We start from the raw sequence: 21,950 nt of genomic DNA on the forward strand, positions 1-21,950 counted from the left end.
GATCAAAGAGGTCGGCAAGTAAATAACAGGTTACTTAATTCCCCTCTATGTATCCACGCTTATTACACATGTCCCTGAGATGTGCGCCGACCCCCGTGTTTTGGTTTTGGTTTTGGATCTGGATCTGAATCTGGTTTTGGATTTTTTTCCTTGGTGTTTTGTTTTTAGGTTTTGTTTTTGGATCTGTATTTTTTCCAAAAAATTATATAAACAGCTAAAACCACATTATTTGGGCCTATTTTTGTTCCTATAGTATTATTAACCTTAATAACAATCATTTTCAAGCATTTCTAGGCATTAACTCATAATATTGATTTCACTATTTTTCACCAATACAGGCCAAAGGCTGTAGTGAGCTGGCTGGCTAAAGTAAGCAACAGAGCAGCAGCACAAACGCACGGCAGTTTAAAAAAATATAGGACATCTATGAAACATTGCCACACAGCAGTGGCAGACAGGATGGCAGTTTAATAAACTATAATAATGTCAGTCGGCAATGCCCCAAATTGTGCCAAATGTAAAGGAAAGAGGTGCAAGATGGAATTGTCCCTCCCACCCACTCTTATGTGGGATATTAAAAAGGACATGCACAGTTTAACAAACCAAGCACTTTAGCCACTAGGACTGACACTTCAATTATTAAGGAGGAGGTTGATGATGAGGGTGTTGGTGGTGGAGATTGCATGTGCTAGTCCAAACTGCTGGTAGCTGATACTGGACTGCTTGTTATTAATTTACAAATTATAATTTTGTAAAACAAATTGCATGAACTCGCTGCAAATGATGTAACAGGGAGGAGGTGCCTAGATGGTTAACGTCCCTTCCTCTGCTAACTTTGGCTTTACAAATGGAACAGATGCCTTCACAACTGTTGTTAGAATTTCGATTAAAATAATTCCACACCCAAGACGTTGCTTTTCTGGCTTTCTTTTTAACATTAGCAAGAACTGCTGCCACTGGTGGCTGATTTACGCAAACCACATCCCATAACTATGGGGTTATTACAACAAATGTCTATTCTAAATTTTAATATTCATTATATTTACAGGAAAACATATGCCAGGACAGTCCATGTGATAAAGAGCTGTCCCAGTAAAGAGTTTTATCATGTATTTTGCAAATGTGAAAGATTTTTTAATGTATTTCTGTCAGTACTGCACATGTTTCAGTTCGCACATGCTCAGATTTTGTGTACCGCCTCACATGTGGCGGTACCGGTGGGCATGAGCCAAGGGTGCGCTGAATTGTACAAGGAAGCAGGAAGAGAACATCTCTTTCCTGCTAATCTCCACTTCAATGGCCACACAAAGAAACATAACACCATTAAGATATGGTTTCTCTCATTTATATAGAAACTGTGCCAGAACAGCCACTAAGACCTGTAGAACCTGGGTTAACAGTGTATGTATGAAATGGGTTTTGAGCCATGTATAGAATACAGCCTCATGACAGTAGGCTTCATTACATTTTTGTATCTGGATATGTTGGATCTGTACAGATGACTGATCTCTGGTGTCCTATTTGCAGAGGAGATAGAAGAAAGCGATTGTCTTTAAATCACCCTCTTTGCATTCTATCATAACCCTGAACACTGAGCCAAGACTATTAGCCATGTAAGAAGCATTGTGGACTTCACTAAACCAGTGTCATGCTTCGGACTATTAAAAACACTTTCTTACAGCTCCGGTTCCTGTCCAGGATAGCACAGAGGTCCACTCACGTTGCACATCGCTCCCGGCTGGTGCTGAGGTCTGTCTGTGCTGCTCCTGCCCCGTCCGCTCAGTGTCCTTTAACTGAGCATGGAGATGGCTCTCCGCAGCCTCTTGCTCAAAGTGTGTCTTCCCAGCATGATGGCACTCAGGCTGCATGCCAGAGTTCTCTCCTAAACAACAGTATGGGTGCAGCCATGTTGGACAGACGCTCTTCCTTCATTTAGAGCATTGCTCCCAGAAAAGCTGATCACTGCATCCAACCCCTGGGGATCCTACCCTATAAATTCCATTTCCAAACTGGCCTCTGTTGCCAGTACAACGTCGCTTCTTGCTGAAGTTACAGCTCAGTGTTGAGCTCCCAGGTATTCTGTATCTGAATGATTCCAGTCTATTATATCCAGTTCCTTTATCTGGTAAACAAGTCTCCTATACCATCTTGCACACCAGTCTGGTTTTTACCACTGAGACTTGTTCTTACAGCCACCATCGGTTCCAGCCGATACCTTAAACCATCGGTCTCATCTAATGCTTCCAACAGTGGACTCCAGTCCATTAAGTTCCTCAATTCATCAACATCAGACTCATATGAATAAAGTTTCTCAATTCATCAACATCAGACTCTTATCAGATAACTTCTTCAATTCATCAACATTGGTTTCAAACTGATCAAGTTAATCAATTGTTCAATATCGGATTCAAATACATCAAGTTCTTCAAATCATCATCATCATCGGTCTCAAACCGATCCAGCTCTCAATCCAGCATCATTGGTTCCAATCCAATTCTCCTCATTCATTCAATATTATCTTCTTTAGTTCTAACTCCAGTTTAATAAAGACATTCTATTCTTTTTCTTGCCTTTGGGACCATCATCCTCTGCAGCTCCTCTACCTCTTCACAGCATTACATGAGGAAGTCCTGGCTCAAGCCATCCAGTTTTAATCACAGCTCCCAAGTCTTCTCTTCAGCCTCCCATGCTTGTTCCAGCCCAAACCATCCCTCAGGCATGACGACCAGACCATGACATTCATCAAATTATTGCAAGTATTATAAAAGCAGCTGCACAGTTGGAACTCTCCAATTATGCCATTTTTACTAGACAGTTGTTAGCGGGGCCTATAGGCTAGGCCAGTTAGGGACAATATACTAATAAAAGAAAATTAGAAGCTGCCCTAAGTGACTAGTATCACCTGAGGCACCATGCGATATCTCTACAACTGGATGAGAGCTGCAGGTGCGCTTCAAACAGAAGTAAAAAGGTTGTTTGAGATACATTTTATAGGTGTATGCAATAGAACCATCATCAGTGTTAGATTAACAACAGACCATCTGGAGAGGTTGCACTTTGACCCCCACACATGGGAGGATGGGGGCAAGGGGTACCTTTAGATACATGACCAGTGTGGTGGCCCTGTGGCATAATGTGAACAGGGAGTTATGTGTCTCAAAATGTGAACTGTGGGTTTGATTCAGATTTGAGAATGAAAGAGCAATAACTGTGGATCAGTGTCGTGCAGTGAGGTCAATGGCTGGGGAGGCACACATGGAGATGAGTCTGAATGCTGGGACCCTGTCTCATCCCCTACTCACTGTAACTCTCCCCTCACTACACTAAGCTTCAGTGTATATTAATTCTTCTACTTGCATCACTTTGTCTTCTCTTTCTGCTGCTGACTGAGCACCTATCTCTAAACACTGCAGTGCACTCAGTGCTCCAGGCACGCCCTTCATACTCATTGGCATGCCTTTATTAGTTATCTTTCTGTGCAGCTTACTGCCCCACACCCAGCTCTGCAAGCAGTGTCTGAATATACAGAAGCGCGGCTGAGCTGTTGCTGCCTCATCTCTCATCTCCCTGCAGTCCCAGGGAGCTCCACAAAGCTGGTGAGTGTTAACTATAAATTAGGGGTGTGCACCGGCCACTTTTCGTGTTTTGTGTTTTGGTTTTGGATCTGGATCTTTCTTCGTGTTTTGGATCTGGATTGGTTTTGCCAAAACCACCCTTCCGTGTTTTGGGTTCTGGGTTTTGTGTTTTGGATCTGTATTTTTTTGAAAAAAAGCATAAAAACAGCTAAAATCACAGAATTTGTAGGTTTTTCTGCTCCTATGCTATTATTAACCTCAATAACCTTAATTTCCACTCATTTCCAGTCTATTCTGAACACCTCACACCTCACAATAGTGTTTTTATGTCCAAAAGGTTGCACCGAGGTAGCTGGATGACTATGCTAAGCGACACGAGTGGGCGGCACAAACACGTGACCCATCTAGGAGTGACACTGCAGTGGCAGACAGGATGGCAGTTAGAAAAACTAGGCCCCAAACTGTACATAATGCAAAGAAAAAAAGAGGTGCAAGATGGAATTGTCCTTGGGCCCTCCCACCCACCCTTATGTTGTATAAACAGGACATGCACACTTTAACAAATCAATCATTTCAGCGCCAGGGTCTGCCACACAACTGTGGCTGAAATGATTGGTTCGTTTGGGCCCCCACAAAACAAGCTGGCAATTAATGTGTCCCTGCACAAACTGGCTCTACGGAGGCAAGATGTCATCCTCATCCTCCTCATCCACCGATTCCTCACCCTCTTCAGTGTGTACATCCTCATCCTCACAAAGTATTAACTCGTCCCCACTTGAATCCACCACCACAGGTCCCTCTGTACGTTCTGGAGGCTGGTCTCCCTGGAAGAGCTGATAATTCATTTTGATGAACATCATCTTCTCCACATTCTGTGGAAGCAACCTCCTACGCCTTTCGCTGACAAGGTTCCCGGCTGCACTAAACACTCTTTCGGAGTACACACTGGAGGGGGGGCAACTCAGGTAAAATAGAGCCAGTTTGTACAGGGGCCTCCAAATTGCCTCTTTTTCCTGCCAGTACAGGTATGGACTGTCTGACATGCCTACTTGGATGCTGTCACCGATGTAATCCTCCACCATTCTGTCAATGGTGACAGTATCATATGCAGTGACAGTAGACATGTCAGAAATTGTTGCCAGGTCCTTCAGTCCGGACCAGATGTCCAAACTTGGTCCTGCCTGCCCTGCATCACCGCCAGCGGGTTGCTTAGGATACCTAAGTTTTTTCCTGGCAGCCCCAGTTGCGGGAGAAAATGAAGAAGGAGCCGTTGACGTGTCACGTTCCGCTTCAGCTGACAGTGTGTTCACCAGCAGGTCTTTGCACCTCTGCAGGCTTGTGTCGGCCGGAAAGAGAGACACCACATAGGCTTTAAACCTAGGATCGAGCACGGTGGCCAAAATGTAGTGGTCTGATTTCAACAGATTGACCACCCTGGAATCCTGGCAAAGCGAATGAAGGGCTTCATCCACAAGTCCCACATGCCGAGCGGAATCGCTCCGTCTTAGCTCCTCCTTCACTTTCTCCAGCTGCTTCTGCAAAAGCCTGATGAGGGGAATGACCTGACTCAAGCTGGCAGTGTCTGAACTGACTTCACGTGTGGCAAGTTCGAAGGGCTGAAGAACCTTGCACAACACGGAAATCATTCTCCACTGCGCTTGAGTCAGGTGCATACCCCCTCCTTTGCCTATGTCATAGGTGGATGTATAGGCTTGTATGGCCTTTTGCTGCTCCTCCATCCTCTGAAGCATATAGAGGGTTGAGTTCCACCGCGTCACAACCTCTTGCTTCAGGTGATGGCGGGGCAGGTTCAAGAGTGTTTGCTGGCGCTCCAGTCTTCGGCACGCAGTCGCTGAATGGCGAAAGTGGCCAGAAATTTTTCGGGCCACCCAAAGCGTCTCCTGCACGCCCCTGTCGCTTTTCAGAAAATTCTGCACCACCAAGTTTATTGTGTGAGCAAAACATGGGACGTGCTGGAATTTGTCCAGATGTAATGCCCGCACAATATTGGTGGCGTTGTCAGATATCACAAATCCCCAGGAGAGTCTAAGTGGGGTAAGCCACTGGGCGATGATTTCCCTCAGTTTCTCTAAGAGGTTGTCGGCGGTGTGCCTCTTACTGAAACCGGTGATACACAGCGTAGCCTGCCTTGTAACGAGCTGGCGTTTCTGAGATGCTGCTACTGGTGACGCTGCTGCTGTTGCTGCGTAAGGTGATACATCTACCCAGTGGGCTGTCACAGTCATATAGTCCTTAGTCTGCCCTGTTCCACTTGTCCACATGTCCGTGGTTAAGTGGACATTGTGTACAACGGCATTTTTCAGGACACTGAGGACACTTTTTCTGACGTTTCTGTACAGTCTCGGTATCGCCTGCCTAGTGAAGTGGAATCTAGACGGGATTTGGAACCGGGGACACACTACCTCCATCAATTGTCTAAATCCCACTGCACTAATGGCGGATACCGGACGCACGTCTAACACCAACATAGCAGTCAAGGCCTCAGTTATACGTTTTGCTTCAGGATGACTGCTGTCGTACTTCATCCTCCTCGCTAAGGACTGTTGGAGGGTCAATTGTTTAGTAAAAGTAGTGGTGTTCCTACTTCCTCTCTGGGATGATGAACGACTCCCAGCAGCAGCAGCAACAGCAGCAGCGGCAGCAGTAGGCGTAGCAATGCAGGATCCTCCGGAGGAATCCCGGATAGGAGAGTCAGTCATGCCAGTGATATGGCCTGCAGGACTACTTCCGATCCTGACTAAGGAGGAAATTGACGAGGAGGGAGTTGACGGTGTGGTTTGCAGGCGCTTGGATACAACAGGACAACGGGATTTAGGTGTCCCTGGACTGCTTACGGTCTGAGCCAAAGTTTCTGAACTTGACAGTAACTTTTTATGAACGCGCTGCAGGTGCCGTATAAGGGAGGATGTTCCTAGGTGGTTGACGTCCCTACCCCTACTTATTTCACCTTTACATATGGTACATATGGCAAGACAGTTGTTGTCCGGATTTGGATAGAAATATTGCCAGACCAAAGAGGTGGAATGTTTGGTCTTCTGCCCAGGCATGACCGTGATGGGCTTTTTCATCCCACGGACAACAACTGTCTCCCCCGGAGCCTGATTTAAACAAACCACATCACCATCAGAATCCTCCTCGCCAACTTCCTCCTCAGCGCCAGCTACACCAGTATCCTCATCCTGTTGTACTTCAACAGTGACATCTTCAATTTGCATATCAGCAAGTGGACTGTGGGTGCTCCTTTCAGCACTTGCAGGGGGCGTGCAAATGGTGGAAAGAGCCACCTCTTCCCGTCCAGTGCTGGGAAGGTCAGGCATCGCAACCACCACCACACTTGGACTCTCTTTGGGGATTTGTGATATCTTCTTAGAAAGCACAGTTCTTCGCTGTGCTTTTGCCAGCTTAACTCTTTTGATTTTTTTAGTGGGAGGAGTGCTTCCATCGTCATGTGAAGCTGAACCACTAGTCATGAACATACTAGGGATCGACCTTAGCCGTTCCTTGCCACTCCGTGTCGTAAATGGCATATTGGCAAGTTTACGTTTCTCTTCAGCTGATTTAAATGTCTTTTTCAAGGTCATTTTCCTGAACTTTGCCATTTGGGATTGTATGTGCCCTCTACTATGACATTGGGCATCGGCCTTGGCAGACGACGTTGATGGCATGTTATCGTCTATGTCATGACTAGTGGCAGCAGCTTCAGCACTAGGAGGAAGTGGTTCTTGATCTTTCTCTATTTTATTTTTATCGGAGAAAGTTTGGTCCTCCATTTATGTTATATCGATTTGATATATACGTGCGGCTAAACACAGAAAATAAAATTTTTTTTGGTTCGGACTGGAGTGTACTTTGTGGGTTACAGCACCCTTTAACGGTCAAGCCAGCCGGCCCTTTACTTATGACACAGGCGCACTCTTGGCACTACTTTGTTGATGCACGTGCGGCTACTGCGCACACAATTCACAAACACAGAAAATAATTTTTTTTTGGTTTGGACTGGAGTGTACTTTGGGGGTTACAGCACCCTTTAACGGTCAAGCCAGCCGGCCCTTTACTTATGACACAGGCGCACGCTTGGCACTACTTTGTTGATGCACGTGCGGCTACTGCGCACACAATTCACAAACACAGAAAATAATTTTTTTTTGGTTTGGACTGGAGTGTACTTTCGGGGGTTACAGCACCCTTTAACGGTCAAGCCAGCCGGCCCTTTACTTATGACACAGGCGCACGCTTGGCACTACTTTGTTGATGCACGTGCGGCTACTGCGCACACAATTCACAAACACAGAAAATAATTTTTTTTTAGGTTTGGACTGGAGTGTACTTTCGGGGGTTACAGCACCCTTAACGGTCAAGCCAGCCGGCCCTTTACTTATGACACAGGCGCACGCTTGGCACTACTTTGTTGATGCACGTGCGGCTACTGCGCACACAATTCACAAACACAGAAAATAATTTTTTTTTTGGTTTGGACTGGAGTGTACTTTCGGGGGTTACAGCACCCTTAACGGTCAAGCCAGCCGGCCCTTTACTTATGACACAGGCGCACGCTTGGCACTACTTTGTTGATGCACGTGCGGCTACTGCGCACACAATTCACAAACACAGAAAATAATTTTTTTTTTGGTTTGGACTGGAGTGTACTTTCGGGGGTTACAGCACCCTTAACGGTCAAGCCAGCCGGCCCTTTACTTATGACACAGGCGAACGCTTGACACTACTTTGTTGATGCACGTGCGGCTACTGCGCACACAATTCACAAACACAGAAAATATTTTTTTTTTGGTTTGGACTGGAGTGTACTTTCAGGGGTTACAGCACCCTTTAACGGTCAAGCCAGCCGGCCCTTTACTTATGACACAGGCGCACGCTTGGCACTACTTTGTTGATGCACGTGCGGCTACTGCGCACACAATTCACAAACACAGAAAATAATTTTTTTTTGGTTTGGACTGGAGTGTACTTTCGGGGGTTACAGCACCCTTTAACGGTCAAGCCAGCCGGCCCTTTACTTATGACACAGGGGCACTCTTGGCACTACTTTGTTGATGCACGTGCGGCTACTGCGCACACAATTCACAAACACAGAAAATAATTTTTTTTTAGGTTTGGACTGGAGTGTACTTTCGGGGGTTACAGCACCCTTAACGGTCAAGCCAGCCGGCCCTTTACTTATGACACAGGCGCACGCTTGGCACTACTTTGTTGATGCACGTGCGGCTACTGCGCACACAATTCACAAACACAGAAAATAATTTTTTATTGGTTTGGACTGGAGTGTACTTTCGGGGGTTACAGCACCCTTTAACGGTCAAGCCAGCCGGCCCTTTACTTATGACACAGGCGCACGCTTGGCACTACTTTGTTGATGCACGTGCGGCTACTGCGCACACAATTCACAAACACAGAAAATAATTTTTTTTTAGGTTTGGACTGGAGTGTACTTTCGGGGGTTACAGCACCCTTAACGGTCAAGCCAGCCGGCCCTTTACTTATGACACAGGCGCACGCTTGGCACTACTTTGTTGATGCACGTGCGGCTACTGCGCACACAATTCACAAACACAGAAAATAATTTTTTTTTTGGTTTGGACTGGAGTGTACTTTCGGGGGTTACAGCACCCTTAACGGTCAAGCCAGCCGGCCCTTTACTTATGACACAGGCGCACGCTTGGCACTACTTTGTTGATGCACGTGCGGCTACTGCGCACACAATTCACAAACACAGAAAATATATTATTTTTTTAGCACTTGGGGGGAGCACCCCTGATGGACAGAGCACCCCCTGGACAACACTACAGCACCCCTTTAGGACTGGGACACTGCACAGGACTTTGGAACTGACTGCACAACACAGTCCAGCCAGCCCCTATGGACTTTGAAGTAGTGGACACAGCCCCTATTAACAACAGCAGCACAGCACAACACAGCCAGCCCCTATGGACTTTGAAGTAGTGGACAACAGCAGCACTACACTACACTACACTACACAGCACTAACTCCCACCCTCCCTCTTCACTGTCCACAGCCGAGTGAGAAAATGGCGCCGACGCGGGTACCTTATATAGGATCCAAAACCCGCGAGACTCGGAAGGCGGGATGATGACGTTTTGCCTCGATGTCAGATCCGAGTCAGGCGGGAAAAGTCGAGCCTGACTCGGATCGGACTCGGATCGGGGGGGCTCGGGGGGGTTCGGATTTCAGAAATCCGAACCCGCTCACCCCTACTATAAATATGATTACAATAAACAAAGATAATGTTTATAAGTTATAAATATCTTTTTTGTATTATTCTAATAATTTTATATCAAATCTTAGGAGTATGACAGGGAAGGCTCTGCCTCAAGTGACCGCACGTCCCTGCTGTGCATCTTGGTAAAACCATGCTGCACTATAGGTGGGGTAGAATAATGTGCAGGTAGATTTAGATTTGGGAGATGTGTGTCCAAACTTAAATCTAAATTGCACTGTAAAAATAAATCTGCCCACCATTTGTGGGCTACATGCAATAGCAGACAGTATTTACCCCACATGCAAAAATATTTATGTATTTGCACCCCTCGCATTGCAGCATTGTTTGTCCAGGTACACAGGGCCTGATTCAGCAAGGAACGCACAGGAGAGAACGCACGCACCTGGCCCATGTTTTCGCATTGCGCATGCGTATGCATCGCACTACATGCAGTGTGTACGCAGACCCTTCCGATATTGATTGACAAGAAGTGGCATTTGTGGGTGATGACAGGGGGTAGTCAGGAAAATGCAGGTGTTATAACGCCGTTATAGGGGCGTGCATAATTAAGGCAGTGTGGCGGCATACGCAGCCATATCGTAAGCTGTAAACAGGAAGCGCCCAAAATCCTGCGGCAGGTCAGGTCACCCACTATTATGCTAATTGGTCCGATGGTTCTCGGTGTTACTGATATTTACACTATCTTGCGTGCTGATCAGGCTGTGAGTAAAGTGAGATGGGCGGCTTAATATGGGGCTGGGCGTCTGCATCTTGTGCTGCGGTCTCCAGAGCCGGCCCTAGCCAATTTGGTGCCCTAGGCAAAATTTTGACTGGTGCCCCCTAGCATATAATCCCACCACCAATCTTATCGTTTATAGGCGGACGCCAAAAATAACACATTATATATATCCATATATAGTGAGCTGCTACTCACTGCTCTGCTCCGCAAAGGCCCATGGGAGGTGTGGCAGCGACAGGGCATGTGCAGCATGCCCTCCCGTAGCCATCTTGGCTCCTCCTGTACAGTGGCGGATCTAGACTTTTCTTTTAGGGGTGGGGGCGGTTTAAGAATGAATCATGACTCCTCCCCTCTCTACTTAATCCTCCTCCCACCTCCAATCCTGTCTCCTCCCATTTTTGAGGCAATAACCTTACGACCTAGCTTTGTGTATCCATTCCTGTCTTTATTTATCTTTTTGCTTCTTCTATCCCTTTTTCCCCTTTCATTTCATATTTCACACTCTTCTTCCCTTGTCATTATGCCTTGTCTTAATATAGTTTATGCTCATCACCCTGGGGAGCAAGCTTTACAATTACTGCAATCTTTATCTTTGTGAGGACACATCAGAGATCAGCCTGTGCTCTCACCAAAGTTACTGAGCACACAAACACAGTGAGCCAGGGTGGGAGCGCTACATTGGAGACACAGATCACTATGACAGACGTATAACGATGCATCCCTTTCCCCAGCAATCTGAGGGCACACTTGTCTCTACCGCTGGATAACACACCTGCATACGGGGCATACATAAACACTTTAAATATGACCAGGGCCCTTAATAGCTGTAAAGGATGTGGCCAAAGCAATACACCTACCCACCCATTCGCTGACTGTGTTCATGTCTGCTGCTCCCCTCCCCCTGACTGTGTGCATGGCTGGTGCAAGAAGGCCCCCACATGAGATAAAAACACACACACAGGCCCCCACATGAGATAAAAACACACACACAGGCCCCCACATGAGATAAAAACACACACACAGGTCCCCACATGAGCTAAAAACACACAGAACAAGCCCCCACATGAGATAAAAACACACACACAGGCCCCCACATGAGATAAAAACACACAGAACAGGCCCCCACATGAGATAAAAACACACACAGGCCCCCACATGAGATAAAAACACACACACAGGCCCCCACATGAGATAAAAACACACAGAACAAGCCCCCACATGAGATAAAAACACACAGAACAGGCTCCCACATGAGATAAAAACAAACATCTATAAGCTAACATATAAGAAAAAAAACACATACTGCCACATTAAAAAAAAATCAAATAAAAAATTTCAATCAATATTCATCTTACTTACTGTCAGCCTCAGACTGTGAGCTTGGGGTGGGCTGCTGTGGCATCCTCCATGTGTCTGCTTGGCGTGTAGTGCAGACTCAGAGGAAGCAGTTACAGTCTTCTCCTTTCCTCTCACAGAGCAGTCGCCGCCAGGATCCCCTGAATGGCTCCTTGATTGTAGCCATGTGCACTGACTGCCACAGCGCAGCCGCCCTCCGCCCTCCTCCACATAGAGCCATGCTAAGGCTCAGACTTGTGAGTCAGGACAGGCAGACTGTGTATGCGTGGGCCACAGCTGCCTGTGCCTGTCCCCTTAGTTCTCTCAGCCTCTGAACAGCAGCAGCAGGCTGTCCATCGGAGAAGCAGGCACAGGCAGCAGTAGTAAGAGAGGATGTCAGTGGTGGCGACGGGTGGGAGGTTCCTCCACAGCTCAGGTCACCCCAGCCTCTGCACTGCCCGGACCTGCGCCGTTGCCTGCAGGATTAGTGTGTGGGCGGGGCTAGTTCTGTGTATTACAGTGGGCGATCACCCTTATCGCCCCCCCTGGATCCGCCACTGCAGTCCTGTAGACTGTCAGAATGAGCTTCTATGCAGAAGCTCATTCTGACTAAGGGCCGGGCGAATGCGGATCCGGGTCACATGACCGGCCTGGACATCCGCTGCGCTGCCCAATTGGAGAGCTCCGATCGCAGCAGCGCTCTGGGGGAGAGAGTCACTGGGTAGCTGCGCCGGCTCTGGGGTAGGTGGGAGCAGCGGCTAGCGGCAGGCAGCGGCAGCAGCGGCGGGGGGGGAACACGGACAGGCAGAGCTCAGCCCTGGAATGCCCCTAGCATTCTGAGTCGCCCCTAGGCATTTGCTTATAATGCCTATGCCTAGGGCTGGCTCTGGTGGTCTCCGTGCGTGTGCATTGATTAGCATATTCTCGCAGCGGATGGGTGCGTGCATCTGCATCCATGCGTTCCTTGCTGAATCAGGCCCACAGCTAGTTGCTTTATTATACTCTATTCCCAAATGTGAATCAGGTCCTGTGTGCACTACAGTGTGTTCAACATCTTTGCAGTGCTGAAAGTATTTACACATTATACTTTTCAGTAATTTTAATAACATGGCCAATATATACTTTTGACAATTTTATTAGTAGGACTCCCACAAGTTAGTTGCCCTGGGGCCACCACAAACCTTAATCCAGACCTGACCATCATATGAGAGGTTTAAAATCTTTTTCTACCCTCTACCCATGTTAAGTATTGGAATTGTGTTGTTAGTAATAACAGTAATGTGTTTTATTTTGATTACTTTACTTTACAAGTTATGTACAGTCAAACCCAGAAATTGCAGTTTCTGTGATGTTTTTTCTGCCTATTTGGGCGTAAGGGGCCGCAAGTCTGAGAAACATACAGTTAAGAAACATTGTATTTATTCCCAGTAATGAAAAGTCATCAGGTGTTTGCCTCTTGGGAAGATAACATTCTATTTTAGGGGTTTACAGTAAACATATTTCCCTGAGAAATGTAGGCGGTCCTACCTAATTGGAAAATGTAAACCTTGCCTAAAAAGTGCTTGCTTATTTTTAGAGGAACATTATAAATTCTGAGTTCCTGGAATATCTCTTAGGGCTCTATTTACTACAATCCGCATATTGAATGCGGATTGTAGTGTGATATTACCAAGTGAATTCGCATTGCGAATTCAGGCAATATCACAGGGATTTGTGATAAAGCTCTGTCCCTGCGGATCCCAAATTATTACAAATTACAAATTTACAGATTACGGATTACAAATTATAATTTTGCTAAACAAATTGTATGAACTCGCTGCAAATGACGTAACAGGGTGGAGGTGCCTAGATGGTTAAAGTCCTTTCCTCTGCTAACTTTGGCTTTACAAATGGAACAGATGCCTTCACAACTGTTGCTAGAATTTAGATTAAAATAATTCCACACCCAAGACGTTGCTTTTCTGGCTTTCTTTTTAACATTAGCAAGAACTGCTGCCACTGGTGGCTGATTTACGCAAACCACATCCCATAACTATGGGGTTACAACAAATGTCTATTCTAAATTTTAATATTCATTATATTTACAGGAAAACATATGCCAGGACAGTCCATGTGATAAAGAGCTGTCCCAGTAAAGAGTTTTATCATCTATTTTGCAAATGTGAAAGATTTTTTAATGTATTTCTTTCAGTACTGCACATGTTTCAGTTCGCACATGCTCAGATTTTGTGTACTGCCTCACATGTGGTGGTATTGGTGGGCATGAGCCAAGGGTGCGCTGAATTGTACAAGGAAGCAGGAAGAGAACATCTCTTTCCTGCTAATCTCCACTTCAATGGCCACACAAAGGGCTCTATTTACTACAATCCGCATATTGAATGTGGATTGTAGTGTGATATTACCGAGTGAATTCGCATTGCGAATTCAGGCAATATCACAGGGATTTACTATAAATCCCTTGCAGGGATAGAGCTTGCGATAAAGCTCTGTCCCTGCGGATCCCATCCGCACTCTAGTCACGGTATTTTCGGAAAAAATACCGCGACTAAGAGCCCGCGCATGCGCCGACCCACCGTCGCTGCTACCCCCCACTGATGCTAAGCCCCGCCCCCCGCGATCGCGGACCCCCGTGACCCCCCCTCCCTTCATTACACTTACCTGCATCCTCCTGGCCTCTGGTGATCTCCTCCGGGCTTCCCGATCAGGTGATCTCCCATACTGCACTGGGACCCAATCTGCTTTTCTAAAAATAAGTGATACTTAGGGGTTGGAGTAGAATTTTACTAATTCTACTTGAATTGCCCTATAGTAACTACAGGTGAAACTAAAATAATGTGAAAAGGGTGTGAAAACACCTTTTTTCACTTTATTTTAGTAAAAATAATGTTAATAAATAGAGCCCTTAGTCCTCTAATTAAATTAAATATTCCAGTTTTCCATGATGTTGTAGGTTGTGCTGAAATACAGTAACCCCACAGGGATCGTGCATATGCTGAAATAAGAAGCCCTAGAGAGCACACTTTTAAATGCACAATTAACTTGATTTTTTGTGGACCTTACTGACACTTCACTCCCTGTTACAGCCTATTAAAATCATATTTGTAATTAATAAAGTTTAATATATAAAGTTTCTGGTATTAAGGCATCAGCTCTTTGAAGACGAAGACAGCGGAACACCAGATTCATAAATACAATTACTTTAAAAAAAGGATTCATTACTAATGGATTTGCAGCTGTTGTAAAGTTACTAATTATATAAGGCGTTCGCTCCTGCACTGCTTCCTACCCAGTACCCTGCACGGTACAGTAAGCTGACCCAGCAGTCATTAGGATCCGCCAGAGCTCCGCTAGACAGGTCTAACGACTGATGTGTGCTACTGCACTTAGGCTGCACATTTCCTGAGTCAATGAATGGAACCCAATGCATAAAGAGCAGACTGGAGTCAGGGTGTTTCTGGGTGTTGTAGTGCATCAGGCGTGATAGTAGTAAATACACTGGCAGATGGTAGCACTATTGCCCCCCTACTATACCGGTGATCATACAGTGTATTTGCAGTGTACAGTAAGAGCTTTGCGGCTGGTGAGTCTCCTGGGTCAGTCCATTCTCACATTGTCGTTAACGACATCGAGCTTGGCAAACACTTAACGATATCGCTCATGGAGTGAATCGTTAAGTGTGTGGGTGACTTAATGGTAGCGCCGGTCCTGACTCTACCCAACATGTCTGCTCGCACCTCACACTCTGCTGACAGGTCATAGGCTCAGTGCCCAGATCTTTAGCATCGTGTTAATTCTATACTCTGCCAATACTGTAGGTTATGAGGCCAGAGTGTTGTTACAGATTACTCTGCATGCTAATAACTAGTCCCTCTATATTTTAGTTCTATACAGTATTCTGGGTGTTGTCCTTCAGTATAAGATAAACTATGATATATGTTTCAACTGAAAATGTGTATTAAAATAAACAAAAAACTAGGAGTTTTTTATTAAGTTGATAGCTGCTGCTACAAGGCACAGTTGTATTCTTTTTTATTAAGAGTTTTTCTTTTTAATTGTTAATGAAAACAGACCCTAAAAGATGTAAAAATTATTTATTTTAGTTATGTAACAGAAGTCAGACTCCAACACTGAAAAACCGCTGCCAAAATACTGTTGTTTTATCAGATTCTTTTCTAAAATGTCATTTTTACTTTAGGCTACACTGATTTGTCATGTGCACAATATAATAATAAGGAAGTAGAAGTTATAGAAAATTAAGTTTTAAGGAACATGAAATGTTCCACAAGAACTAAAAAAAATATCCTCTATGAAAGGATAGAGATGAAGGATTCTGTACACTTAACTATGTAAAGAGGTTTTACTAAGGGCCTCATTCAGAGATGTACACATACCCGTCTGTTTTGCATCACAATAATATGCACACAAGATGACTGTAGTTAATGCACTTAGGGCCTGATTCAGAGATGGATACTGTTAGCATCGCTGCTGCATCTTAGTCGCGGCATGAAAATTCCATGGGTTGGCGCGGTGAAACATGAGAGGATCTATGGCATGCAATACACAGCTTAACTACTGGTTTGCCAGTGTGCCATTAATTAAAACTACAGAACTGAGGGCCTGAATCAGGGCGGCCGCTTTTTTATTTGACCCGTCCTCCTGGCCGCTCGCTAAGCTGTGGGTGACCACCCACAGCTTTTGCGAGCGGCTAGGTGATGGTCGTGACCATCACGACCATCGGGCTTGCGATGAGACCCTTGCGGTAGGGTCTCGTTCCCGCAAGCCCCAGTGAGCTTCCTGCTCTAATAGAGCAGGAAGCTCACTACTGACATCACGAGCGATGTCAGTAGGGCCGCCCACAAATGGCAGGCACATACGCAATGCCCCACCATTGACCAGCTTGCGAGTGCATAACGCTTGCAAGCGGGTCTGAATCAGGCCCTGAATACAATAGCGGTGGATGGAGATGGCACTACAGTATAACGAGCCCTGACAGGTGGGCCAATTATTATTTATTATCCTTTATTTATATGGCACCACAAGTGTTCCGCAGCGCCTTAAAAAGTACATAAACAAATAATTTGACAAGTGACTTACATTACAATATAGGACAAGGACATGGATAATATACATTGCTACTGTACATTAGTGACCGTAACACCTAAATATGCAACAGAGCATAAGCAACCAAGTGTTAGGTGTCCTGGTGGGGGGTAAGAAGTAGATGAAAGTATAAGTAAGGAGAAGCACAAGAGGGTAGAGGGCCCTGCTTTTAAGAGCTCACATTCTAAAGGGGAGGGGCAGACAAACAGGTGTGACACAGATGGGGTGAACAGGGAGGAAGGAGCATGTTGGAGCAAGTTAGGATGGAAGCTGGAAGGCTTTGATGAAGCAGTGGGTCTTGAAAGCCCGTTTGAAGGATTGTAAAGAGGTGGAGAGTCTGATAGGGAGAGGGAGAGAGTTACAAAGGTCGGGAGCAGCATGGGCAAAATCTTGGAGGCAAGAGTGGGAGGAAGTAATCAGTTGGCATGAGTGGTGGCATGCATTAGTTGAGCAAAGGGGGTGGACAGGAGAGTGGAGGGAGATGAGGTCAGAGATTTAAATGGGAGAGGAATGGGTGAGGGCTTTGTAAGCGAGTGTGAGAACCTTGAATTGGGTTCTAAAAGGGAAGGGGGACCAGTGGAGGGCTTGTAGGAGAGGGGAGGCAGATGTAGAGCATTTGGAGAGGAAGATGAGTTGAGCAGCAGCATTGAGGACAGACCGGAGAGGAGAGAGATGGGAGTTGGGGAGGCAAGATAGGAGGAGGTTACAGTAGCCCAATCTGGATATGACCAGTGAGTGCATGAGGGTTTTGGTGTTATCCTGGGTGAAAAAGGGTCTACTCTTGGAAATATTTTTAAGATGGAAACAACAGGACTGTGAGAGGCTCTGGATTTCTGGTTTGTACCTAACTACAGCCTAACCACAACCTAATCATAAATTCACCCTAACTGCAACCTAACCTGACTGTAACCTAACCCTGACTGCAGCCTAATCCTAACTCTACCCTTACTGCAGCCTAATCCTAACTACAGCCTAATCCTAACTCTACTCTAACTGCAGCCTAACCACAGCCTAATTCTAACTCTACCCTAACTGCAGCCTAATCCATACCCTACTCTAACTACAGCCTATCCCTAATCTACCTACAGCCTAACCCTAACTGCAGCCTAATCTTAACCTCATTCTAACTGCAGCCTAACTCTAACCACAGCCTAATCCTAACCTCATCCTAACCACATCCTAATCTTAATTTTACTCTAACTGCAGCATAACCCTAACCACAGCCTAATCCTAACCTCAACCTAACTGCAGCCAAACCTACAGTAACTGCAGCCTAACCCTAACCGCAGCCTAAACCATAACTCTACCCAAACTGCATCTTAACCCTAACAGCAGCCTAATCCTAACCTCACCCTAACTGTAGCCTAACCTAACTGCAGCCTAACCGCAGCCTAATCTTAACTCTACCCTAACTGCAGCCAAACCTTAACCACAGCCTAATCCTAACCCTCCCCTAACTACAGCCTATCCCTAATTTAACTACAGACTAACCCTAACTACAACCAAATACTAACTTTACCCTAACTGCAGCCTAACCTGACTGCGCCTAACCCTAACTGCAGCCTAATCCTAACTCTTCTCTTACTGCAGCCTAACCCTAATTGCAGCCTAATCCTAACTCTACTCTAACTGCAGCCTAATCATAACTCTACCCTAACTGCAGCCTAATAATACACTACTCTAACTGCAGCCTAACCCTAACCGCTTCCTAATCTTAACCTCACCGTAACTGCTGCCTAACTCTAACCACAGCCTAATCCTAACCTCACCCTAACTACATCCTAACCATATTCTAATCCTAACTCTACTCTAACTGCAGCCTAATCCTAACCCTCCCCTAACTGCTGCATAACCCTAACCACAGCCTAATCCTAACCTCAATCTAACTGCAGCCTAACCTACATTAACTGTAGCGTAACCCTAACAGCAGCCTAATCCTAACTCTACCCTAACTGGATGTTAATGGTAACAGAAGCCTAATCCTAACTCTACTCTAACTGCAGCCTAACCACAGCCTATTCCTAACTGTGCCTTAACTGCAGCCTAACCCTAACTGCAGCCTAAACTTAACCCCAACTTCGGCCTAACTCTAACCACAGCCTTATCCTAACCTTACGCTAACTACATAGTAATGCAGCCTAACCCTAACTCTACCCTAACTGCAGTCTAATCCTAACTCTAGGTTGAGTAAAAGAAAGGTTTCTATTGCACAGGAAAAGATTGTGATGACTATTTGTTTTAAAGAGGACCCCAAAGAATATACTATCTCAGTATCTATTACATAATTTAATCAAATCTATAAGTAGGGGGTGCTGCCAGCTGCCACAGGTAAATTTCGAAAGAAAAAAGGAAGAGGGAGAAGAATCTGTATATGGCGCACTTAAATAAAATATAATTTTTAATGAAACCTATCTAAAATAGATATAATTAAAATAGCTAAATATGAAATACTTGCAGATGCGGCATTGGGTTCAGAGCCTACCCTCCCTCAATCTCCAACACAGTTCCTTACCTGGGTATATACTAAAACAATTCCAGTCCTCTACTCAAAAAGGTGGCATTACATGGTGGTATCAACAGCTAATAACGGAGAATAGACCAAACAAATTCACATCATTAAAAAAATGGGAGAAGGATTGGTCAAGAACATTGGAAAAGGAAGATTGGGAAATGGTTTTTCGAACCTGCTATAAGATGTCCCGTTGTATGAACCACTCAGAAATGTTCTTAAAATTGCTCCATAGATCATATTTCACCCCTGAGAAACAACATAAGATTTGGCCATCCATTTCTAAATTTTGCTGGAGAAAGTGTGGAGAAGTGGGCAGTATCTTCCATGTATTTTGGTCATGCCCTCTACTGAGACCTATTTGGGTCGAAGTGTTCACCTTGATTGGGGACATTGCGGGAGTGGGGATACCACTGGACCCGGTTATTGCTCTGTTTCATTTTTTCCCGGGGAACTTATCAAAGGGAGATAGATATATATTGGGGCACATTCTGATTTATGCAAAAGCTGCTATTGCTCAATTGTGGAGAACAGACTGTGTGCCCAGCTTAGGTCATATAATAAATAAAGTAAATTGCCATTGTGATTTTGAGACAGCGGACAGTAACTATTCTACTGCGGTCTCTTCGCCCCATATGCTGTGGTTTAAATGGAAAGAATATAGGGATAGTCTGGGAGGAAATCCCTTGAGACCTGGCCCAACTGATATTGGAATACTACATTCTCCTTCTCCTTCCAATAATATTGTCTCTTGAGTTCCAAAAGTGTATTGTTTTGTCGATATAGAACTGGGCTATACAATACCGTTTTGAAAATGTGATATTTGTATGTATTTTCTGAGTGTGTAGTATCAAAAATTTAGCTATTTACTTTTTTTTCTTTTGTCCCCCTCCTTTTATTTTATTGTGTTTTTAAATATTATTTTATTTTATTTTTTGTATATGTTATTGTTGAGATTATTATAATATTTCAATTTATTTACGGTATCTAATAAAAATATAATTGGTAAAAAAAAAAACCATCATATCCAGATCTCCCTGGTTTAGCAGAGCAAAAAAAAATAAAAAAATAGCTAAATATGTGTGACAAAAATATTAATTAATAAATAAAATTAATAAAGTGCAAATAAGTGTGAAAAAATGTGTCTATAATACACTGTGTGCCCTATTTGGTCTTATTATTCTAGATATGAACCTGAATGCCTCATTTCAATATGTATGATACAAGATGTTTATCAATCCTGAAATATCTAGGTTATTAGTACTCATATAAATCATTGCAGTGCACAGACTGTTTCTTAGCCACTTAACTGACGATTTTTCTAGCAAACCCGGTCAGAAATTGCCGGGTCCGCAGGAGAATGGGGAGTCAGAAGAGATCTGTTCTCCACCCATGTACAACAAATTTTCTCTTCAAAAACACTGCAGGGTGGCGCGGTTGCACCTTCTCAACTAAAGCACAACTGGCTGCGTTCGCATCCCGTACGACCATGTCAGTTAATACATTTGTTTAAAAAAAATTTGACACAAGAGTATCACAGAGCACTAGATATGTAGCAATAATAGCATCGTACAGACAGCCTTTTCCGTTGATATCGTACAGACAGCCTTTTAACTAAACTTGTAAAGTAACCCCTTGTCTGTCTTAATATAAGGGAATATAACTATCTTCTCAGCAGTATATATCTATTGTGTTCTATTAATAAGCCATTAGTTACATATGTTAATATATTTTTTGTTTGTAAATAAAATATCAAGTGCCACTAATTTAGCCTTTATTACTGGCATTTATAGGGTTTATCCTGTTCAGTCTCAGATACGGCAGCATCCACACTGTGCATGTCATTGGTTGTAAACCCTAATACCAGTAGATAAGGACTTATCTTCCCTTTATCATGAACAACACATCAATGTGGGTTGTATTGTGTCACGTCTTTGAGTATAATTAACCTCGTAGTCAGTTAAGCAAGCAGGAGATGCTGGTGCAGTACCTGACCGACGTGCATCATTTTGCAATAGTAAAAGAAATTACACGCTGCCTTGTTAAAAGGCTGTGGTTAACAAGCGTGCAGTGTATACACATTAGCTTAATTATACACACATTATTAGGCTGCTATGTAATGCGTAATTAGACCTAGCGTATCAAATGACTCTATACTGTATATTCCGACCTGCTATTAACAGAATCAGTTCATTTAGATATACTAATATTGCAGGACATTAGCGGCTACTATAGTGGGAATTGTCTCAGAGTGCATTGTCCAGTTAGGTAACCACAGACAGCAAACATGTAGTCAGTATAAATCGGCTAAGTCACACATACGCTATCCACTGTTGCACGGTATTGCAGTCAGTTTACACATTGAGTATCGATATCAGGTTTAACACTACATATTACACATCTTTCAGTCAGGTATAATTCTTTCAATTGGCCAAG

Source organism: Taudactylus pleione, unplaced genomic scaffold (genome assembly GCF_031769625.1).
Source record: "Taudactylus pleione unplaced genomic scaffold, aTauple2 ptg000366l, whole genome shotgun sequence".
In the NCBI taxonomy this organism is placed as follows: Eukaryota; Metazoa; Chordata; class Amphibia; order Anura; family Myobatrachidae; genus Taudactylus; species Taudactylus pleione.